The following is a 9,215-nucleotide window of genomic DNA, read 5'->3' as shown; positions in this document are numbered from 1 at the left end:
GGAATAAAAAGCTACACATTTATGCATGAACAAAGGTTGGTGTGAAAAGTTCTATCGTTTGTTGAAAGAGAACTCAACGAGAACATTGGCGGAATACAGAGTGTATGATCTAAATGTGTCTTCTTTCGCGGACTATAGAAGGAAAAATTTCAGTAACAATGTCTAAGATAATTATTCACATATTGATGTACTAACTATATATATATATATTTACATTGCGTAAGATTAATAGATATGCTCATTTTCTTCGCTTGTTATGTGATTTTAGGTTTTCAAGACTGAAATTGGCGCTCTTTTCTATAAACGAAATATTGTTTTTATTTGAAGTTTTCAGTTCATTAGGATTAATTAAATTTAATTAGATAAGGTTCTCTTTATATGGCAGTTTTATAAATTAATAATATAAAAACAAATTTTTATTTATTCTTAAAATAAATATTTCCGATATATCCACTAACTGCTGTCAGTGTTTATTGCGTAAAGAACACAGCATTCTTATTGTTAATAAAAACATTACAAAAGTTTAGACTTTCATTTCAAATAATATATATATAATATACATTTTAGCTCTATGAATTAAACAGCTATTCAAAATTAAATATGAAATTTCTGATGCAATTCATCAAATATCTGTCAACTGGAATAAAGTTCTCAATTTTAAGAAAAACAAATTTTAAATGTTATCTTGCACAATTAATATATGACAACATTGAATATTACAAGTATATGTCAGAATTTGAATGGACAATAGAATGTTTGATTTCTGACTAAAATTCTTGAACAAATGTTGTCATGTAGCTATTCTTAATGCTCTATAATGAAAATGAATTGGATTAAAACAAATCTGAAACAGCACGACAAAATGTGGAGTTTTAAGCTAAATAGGGGAACTGGTGAAACTATAGTGTACTAATACTTTATTCAATTTTGAAAATGTTTTTGTTGTTCTCACAGATATATTGTTGTCTGTTTGCTTGCGTGAGCGAACGTGGAAATTGTAAAATTTGGAAAGAATAATATTTATTGTTAACATCAGACCTAAGACTTGATTAACTATTTATTACAACTGTATTTCTGTTTCGCTTGAGTCATATACTCTTCTCAAGAAGGCATTATCTTCTAAAGAAAAGTTTAAATCACGCTATATCATTGTACTGGATACAAATTATAAATAAACCCAGGACTACAGTCGTAAACGTGATCATAGAAAGATAAAATGAACTAACTGAAATGATTTGAAAGTGATTTTCTAGAATTTGTTGAAATATGAGGGTTATGTTCATTCACGTCATTGTTAACCAAACGTAATTCTTTCACAACTGGTAGTGTTCTTAATAGAATTTTACTTTTTACTCGAGCAGTAATAGCAGTAAATGTAAATTGATAACACTAATATTGATCGTATAAATGATATTTTGGTTTATGATACCTGTGACGTAAATTTCTGAAGAATGTTGAATATAAACAAAAATATATGAAGAGTGTGTAAAGAAAAAATGAAGCAAAACGGCTTCAGGAAAAAGAAAATTCCTTAGATAAACTAAGATGGTGCAGCTAATCCTTATACATGGAGGTATATACATATATGTATGTATATGGATTATAGTGCTAGTTATAAATACATGTACATCTGTGTTTAACATCCATGATAGTAAGTTAAAATTAACGTGTTTGCTGCATTTAATAGATTTGTGAAATTGATGAAATGATGTAATTCAACTATATTTATTTATCATTAAACTATTTTGGTATTTATAAATCGAAGGCTGAGCTATATGACGGTATTTTAGTCTTGCAACGTAATAAATATAGCTATAAATATCATACAAAAATTTACTAGAGCCAAAATATCTGTCTTTGTGGATATGATTGTCATCTTGGTATCTCTGAGCTAAAAATTCACATTTCGGGGAAACGATTAATATGATTTCTTACTGTAGTCAACAAATTCATATCTTATTAAGTGAAACATCTCTTACCAAAGCTGAATGGCTCTAAGATGTTCAAGTGGCTTATACAACTCAGTTAGGAATCAATACGTTCTTAAATGTGGATTTCTGTAATCCTATTCCATAACTATGAATAGAAGCAAAATAATAGAGCTGAGAAGTCGATAACCATTGTTGGACTCATTACAGTCCTTTATCAAAGCCAGCGGTGTGAGTGTGGGTAGGGCCAACACAGTCCTTTACCAGAACAGAGAGACAATTGTGAATTGGACTAATACAACATTTTACAATAACTGAAGGATTAATAGTTGCAGATTCGAACAACATAATATTTTTACCATAATCAAGGAATTGATATTTGTGGATAACAGAGACACAATCTTTAACCAGAATTGAAGCATCAGATTGGAACAACGCAATCTTTTATCAGAATTGATAGACCGATAGCGATATTCGTGGATAGGATTAATACAATATTTCACCAGAAACGAAGGGCCGATATCTGTGGATAGGAACAAAACGGTTCTTTACCAAAATTAAAGGTTTGATAGGTGTGGATAAAAGCAATACAATTCTTCACCAGAATCAAGAAATCGATTCAGCAGAATCGACATAATATTTAACCAGAACTGAAGAGTCGATAGCTATGGACAGGAACAACACATTTTTTTTTATCAGAAGTGATTTATCGATAGCTGTAAACAGGACCATGTATAAAGGGTCAGTTGCTTGGATAGTATCAACACAATACTTGTGTGCTGATCAATCACTAATATGTATAAAAGCTATAATTAGAATTTATAACCAAGTACTATATTCGTAAAATACTTACTCGTTTTAATTGGTGATATTTGTAATGAATTGGCAGATGCCAATAACCAAAAAGAGAATTTACCAGCTGGGTCTTTTGTGTTTGTTGGACCTCATTTAATTCGTTTGAATGCTCTTGTATTATTCTAAATTTTCTACACCTCATGGTTGTAAATTATGCTATTCTATGCCATTTTGGATCATGTAGCTAACCTGATGGTATTATAGGTTTACTGCTAACACTATGTTTTGCTGCTGAGAATGGAGTTTTTGCATCCCTGCCACTTGATTCATCCTTTTTCCTTTTAGTTTAGAGCAGCTGAGACTAGTTGTGGCCAGCTGTGCTATCACTCAATTTCACTAAAGCATCAGCTGATACTTAAAGGTAGCAAATGGGACTAACTGTGGCCATTTTTGCCATCACTAAAGTTCAATTGATATTTAAAGGTCATACAAACTCTTATTCCGTGTTAAATTAATTTAGCAAGGATAAACCGCCAGTTTATAAAAGAAAATTAAACTACTATATCACATTATTATTTTAATATCTAAAAACATTATATATAAGTGATATCTCTATAGCTAACTAATTAGAAGTAGATCATGTTCTAAATGCCTATTCACAGGCACAAGAGCAGAAACTACTTTAATAAAACAATGAAGAAAAGTTGTTAAAATATTACATGTCACTTTGGTTTAATTAAAGATTATATACATTTCAGTACGTACTGACGTAAGCTACTACAAGTATTGTATATAATATATAGTGCAGCTCGTTGAAAAAACAAATTAATTTACCAAATTTTAAAGTAAAACATTATTTCAATCGCATTGGACTTTTATTCCGTACTTAAAGTAATTAAATAGTGCACAAAAAACGGAAACTTGCGATCAATTTAGTATTTTGATAGACACATTTTGAGTTCTCAGATAATAAACCTAAATATTTTGCTTATTACTGTATTTTGATTTCTTTTTGTTTTTGTGATCTTCCTCTTAAGTTTAACAAATTTTCGAATGAGATTTGTAATTATAAGCATATGTAGATAACACAGGTAACTTTATGTCTCTTCCTGTAATTGACTCTGATTATGCTGTATTCAAAAAACAAAGAAACAAACAAAGGCTGAGGTGGAATAGGCGTGCTAGCATCATCTTTCTCATAAAATTACAAAAATATTTTAGCTGTAAATATTCCACTGTGTGTAATAGTCCTAGACACTGTAAAATGATATATATCAGGAAAATAAAAAGTTCGAATGAAAGTAAATGCTTAATAAAAACATTTTATTCCTCTGCATTAACATGTGCTATATTTCTATTATAGAGATAATATAAAAAGCATTATGTAGTATAAATCAAAGGTCTTTCTGATTGAATAAGTTGTTTAGTTGTAATTTACTGTTCTTAAACAGTGAAATGATAATATATATAAACATTAACTCGTTTTATATAATTCATCTGTTTCTAAATCTGAGTGATAAAATCAGGTGTTTTACTCTGGAGTTAGTGAATACAAAACAATTAATTTTACATTAATTATTTCATGGAGGAGATAATAACAGCAATTTGATACTAAAATGTTAAATCAATTCAAGTTCAAAGTTGAAGGAATATTTTATTTGCTACATTTCACAAAGTTAACTTGTACGGTCAAGTAAACAGGCCCCCTAGTGGTACAGCGAATGTCTGCGTACTTACACCTCGAGAAAAGGGCTTTGTATCCCGTTGTAAGCAGAGAACAGATAGCCCATTGTGTAGCTTTGTGCTTAACTACAAACAAACAGATCACAGAATTACGTTACCTTCGAAAGTTAAATTTATGTAAAACCTAACGTTAAAATGATAATTAAAAACTGATGTTAAATATCTAACAAAACTGGAATTAGTTCTGTGTTTAAAAAGTGTAACGATTCATTCATCCAACTTAACTGTTTTGTGCACAACGTTGAAATGCAACGTTGTCAACGAAAATAAGTTTTCATGACTATTCTTTGTATTTTAAAAAGACGATCTTTCACATTCACTTTCAAAGTTGAATTCTCTTTTAAAATATTCTACATCAGAGAAAGAGGGTGGAATGTATTACCACAAGAACTTGTTCATCACACGCGTATTTTATTCTAAGCCTTCTTATAAAACGAACCACGTTTTTTCCTAAATCAGGAGGCTTTGAGATATTTGTGAAATGAATCTTCTATGGCTTTCTAAGAAAAGAGCTATCTATTGAGGAAAGACAGGGTCGATATTAGAATGAACAGGAGCGCTTCTCATTTTGTTATTGATAATAATCATATTTCTCCAAAAAGTGCTTCTGTATGTCACAAGTTGTTTAGGAAGAACACTGTTCATGAGCTCAAGGTAGGAATATAAGCATGAAGTGATCGATTTGCTTTGGTCTAGTCACATTCTGAATATCATTCCATATTGCATAATATTTATGACGCAACTCCACGAACAAAACCCAATTATTTTAGTTAAGCTCCAATACTGTTTTACCGTTTTGGTTTGATTTATTTTGAATTTTGCGTAAAACTACACGAGGGCTATCTGCGCTATCCGTCCCTAATTTAGCAGCGTAAGACTAGAGGGAAGACAGCTCGTCACCACCACCCACCGTCAACTCTTGGACTGCTCTTTTACCAATAAATAGTGGGATTGATCGTCACATTATAACGCCCCACAGCTGAAGGGCAAGCATATTTGGTGTGACGAGGATTCGAGTCCGCGACCTCAGATTACTAGTTGAATGCCTCAGTCATCTGGCAACACCGGGTTTTTTACCGTAGAGAGGAGTAACATTCCTTAATATAAGATTATATGCCTCATTTATACGATACTAAGCTTAATTTGTTGATAAAGACGGGCTACAAGTTAGCATATTTCTGGAGTGTATTTATTTGGTTAGTATGGTGTACACATTTATAAATATTAACGATGTAATATTCTATTCTTCTTGAATCGTGTGCCTTATAGATTTAGGAAAGTATAGTTTTAAGGATAATGTATCAACAGCTTACATGCTTTATTAACACAAAGTGTGAAAAATACAAAAAAGAAAACGTATTCAAAGATTAAAAAGGCATCATGTATTATTAAAACTAAATAGCTAAGCTGAAATTGTCTCGAATATTAGAATAGAAAAAAAACATCTTAAAAACACCGTGCCTTATATTCAGAAGTTTAACGGACCTAATTAATGTGAGCAGCTGGTAGGGGCATTAACGCTTTTACTGTTAAAGCAGAGAACAGGTTAACAAGTGGGTTTCTCGTCATGAATGAGTAAAATGTGAGCAATTCAATTACAACGACGCTACAGTTTGATTTTGTCACTCATTGGCTATTTCCAGACTATAAGTACTACAGAACCCTTCTTATAGATTAATTACTGAACTAAAAAGTTAATGCTGCTTTGTACTTTCATACAAGTTCTCGTTACCAGTTTCAACAGCTCAGGTATAATTGTTTTTGTTTTTGTTTTAATTTCGCACAAAGCTACTCGAGGGCTATCTGAGCTAGCCATCCCTAATTTAGCAGTGTAATACTAGAGGGAAGGCAGCTAGTCATCACCAACCACCGCCAACTCTTGGGCTACTCTTTTACCAACGAATAGTGGGATTGACCGTCACATTATAACGCCCCACGGCTGAAATGGCGAACATGTTTGTTGCGACCGGGATTCGAACCCGCAACCCTCGGATTACGAGTCGAGTGCCTAAACCACCTGGCCATACCGGGTCCTCCATAAGCCTAGAAACCTAAACCTGAAATTTTGCTTACTAACTAACCCATGAAGGTGAGCACCTGAGTGTTACTACCTATCTTATCCACGTGTGTGCGCGCGCATGCGCATATTTGGCATGCGCATATTTGTAATGAGGCAAGCTAGAAAAAACCACATAGGAAAGAAGTCGTTCCTTTATTACAACTTCTATATATATATAAAAGCCAGCATGTTTTGGTAACAATGTGTTCCAACAATGGCTTTTAAGTCATGTTGCATATAAATTAATATTGTTGTTAGTCTATGTACTGAAAGTATAAAATGAGATTCATAAACTACAATATTGAAAAAAATATATATATTTATCGTTTCCTAATTTATAGATTCAGTTGATTAAAAAGATTTGAAGAACGCACACAATGACATAGTCATCTATTTTGTATTAATCTTATAACATGAGCGAATAGAAATCAAAGACAGGCACGCACTTGTATACATGCGCGCTTGCACACATACATGTATAGATGTGCCCGCCATAACTTCAAGAGTAAAAGCAGCACGTCTGGGGTCTCATACGGCTAGAAACCGTGATGGGCAGAGCACAAATAACCCATTGTGTAGGTCTGTGCTTAATTCCAAACAAACAAACCAATAGTAAAGAGCCTAGAAACCTAAAAATTTGCACCCATACTAAGGGGACTCTGGGGGTGTGCGCCTGAGTATTTTTCATCTTATCCACTTTCCAACAATGGCTTTTATGTCATGTTTATCAGTAATAAATATATATAAGTTATAATTGTTTGCTAAAATGGGTTCAGAATGCACATACTGTCAACCTAAAAACTGGAGCGAAGCCGTGTACTTTCGTTAGTTATACATGAGTTTAGCTGCCGAGTTAAATATAAGAGACTAACATTTGAAATATTTGAGTCGACTAGAATTTTAAACTCGATGAATTATCAATTATAAATGTCTACAAGTTAATGTTTAACAGACCTATAGAGCTGATGGAAAATCTTTATATTTATTTCCCAAGTCTTTGTGTCTTCCTCATTCCTTTGTAGAATTTCCATGAATGCTTTCTGCAGCTCCATAGAGAAATCATAAATCAGCCTCAGTAAAATATGAAATAAGACGAACAGAGGAAAGTTTTTAATTAAACGAAATTTTCATTGAAACTGGATTATCATAGACCAGTGGTTTCTGTATTTTTTCAACACCACCCACCGCCAATTCTTGGACTACTCTTTTACCAACGAATAGTGGGGATGACCGTCACATTATAACGCCCCAAGGCTGGAAGGGCGAGCATGTTTGCTGTGACGGGAATTCGAACCCGCGACCCTCGGATTGCGAATCAAGTGTCTTTGCCGCTTGGTTGTTAAAATTTGTTATCAGGAAAGTTAGGTGTACACGCATGACCTTAATGTGAAAACGTTAATAAGCAGTTGCTGTTTACAATATAACGAATGTAGTTTTCTTTTAAACAAATAGCAGTTTTTTCGTACTTTTCTGCTATATTTACTCATTTTAATTTAAAACAATAAGTACGTTAATTTTATTTGAATTATCAATTTCACGACTACTTTCAAATGATTCCATTAACTTGGACGTGTGAAAACTTTGGTAGTAAACCTTGAAACTAAACAATAATTACCTGCAGGAATCTCATCCATTATTGGTGGTATCATTCTTATCCAGATTTCAAGTGTTAGTATTTTACTAACAAAAGAGCATGCAATCAGTTATTAATATTCAATGATTAACTAATACAGTGTTTTATATAAAACACATTGTTGTAGACGTCGGATGATGGCTGTTTGGCACAACGTTTGATAGTTGTTAAAAACGACAGAGCAAGTAGAGCGATATGTAATAGGTATTACGTTGATATATTTCAAAACTTCGTTAAATTGGATGGTATATTTGCATTATAAACGCTAAACATTTGTTTTACCTGCAATTTCAATGTTAATCGTTAATGGCTTAATTTTTTTTTCTTTTATAATTATAATAAAACCTGTAAAAATTGATGGCGTTTCATCAATCTATGTAAAAACATTGCGTTTCAATAGCTTTATGAGGTCCGGCATGGCCAGATAGTTAATATACTCGACTCGTAATCCGAGGGTCACGGGTTCGAATTCCCGTCACACCAAACATGCTCGGCCTCTCAGCCATGGGGGCGTTATAATGTGACGATCAATCCCACTATTCGTTAGTAAAAGAGTAGTGCAAGAGTTGAGGTGGATGGTGATGACTAGTTGCCTTTCCTCTAGCTCTTACACTGCAAAATTAGGGACGACTAGCGAATATAGCCCTTGTGTAGCTTTACGCGAAATTCAAACCAAACCAATAACTTTATGATGACCGAGACATTATTATATTTATGTTTACATTTTTGAAAGTTATTTCTTCACTAAAAATAAACTATTAATGCAATGCAAGAGACTAATTTTAGTCTTACAGGAGCCATTGTGGTATTCTCAGATGAAACTGATTTACGCAGTGTTATATAACTGCACTTTATAAGGGAATAATCTAATACAAAAAGTGGTGAAGTAAATATCACTTAAGGTAAAGACTGAGTCCATAATATACGAAAGTAAACAGATTGAGCACGTAAACTAAAACACAAAGAAACACATTTTATACATTTGCATAGACACTAGACAGTATTTTACAGGACCTGTAAAGCGATCAAGAGTTTCCATTTCGCAAGATGTCTTTTG

The 9,215-nt window shown here is 32.7% G+C and overlaps 1 protein-coding gene across 8 annotated transcripts in view; it reads right to left on the bottom strand.

Moving 5' to 3' along the window:
* The window catches only part of LOC143247466 (uncharacterized), a 73,086-nt gene that overhangs the window by 3,263 nt on the left and 60,608 nt on the right, over positions 1-9,215 (bottom strand). For 2 of the 8 annotated variants that reach the window (XR_013026598.1, XR_013026591.1), the window contains exon 7: positions 15-132. The exons of the other annotated variants lie outside the window; for them this stretch is intronic. The gene's annotated coding sequence lies outside the window, so the exon portion shown is untranslated. Of the gene's footprint in view, positions 1-14; positions 133-9,215 lie in introns of those variants that run through there. 8 annotated transcript variants of the gene reach the window in all.

This window comes from Tachypleus tridentatus, chromosome 1, assembly GCF_004210375.1.
Source record: "Tachypleus tridentatus isolate NWPU-2018 chromosome 1, ASM421037v1, whole genome shotgun sequence".
NCBI classification, from domain to species: Eukaryota; Metazoa; Arthropoda; class Merostomata; order Xiphosura; family Limulidae; genus Tachypleus; species Tachypleus tridentatus.
This window is presented reverse-complemented; position numbering and strand designations above follow the sequence as displayed.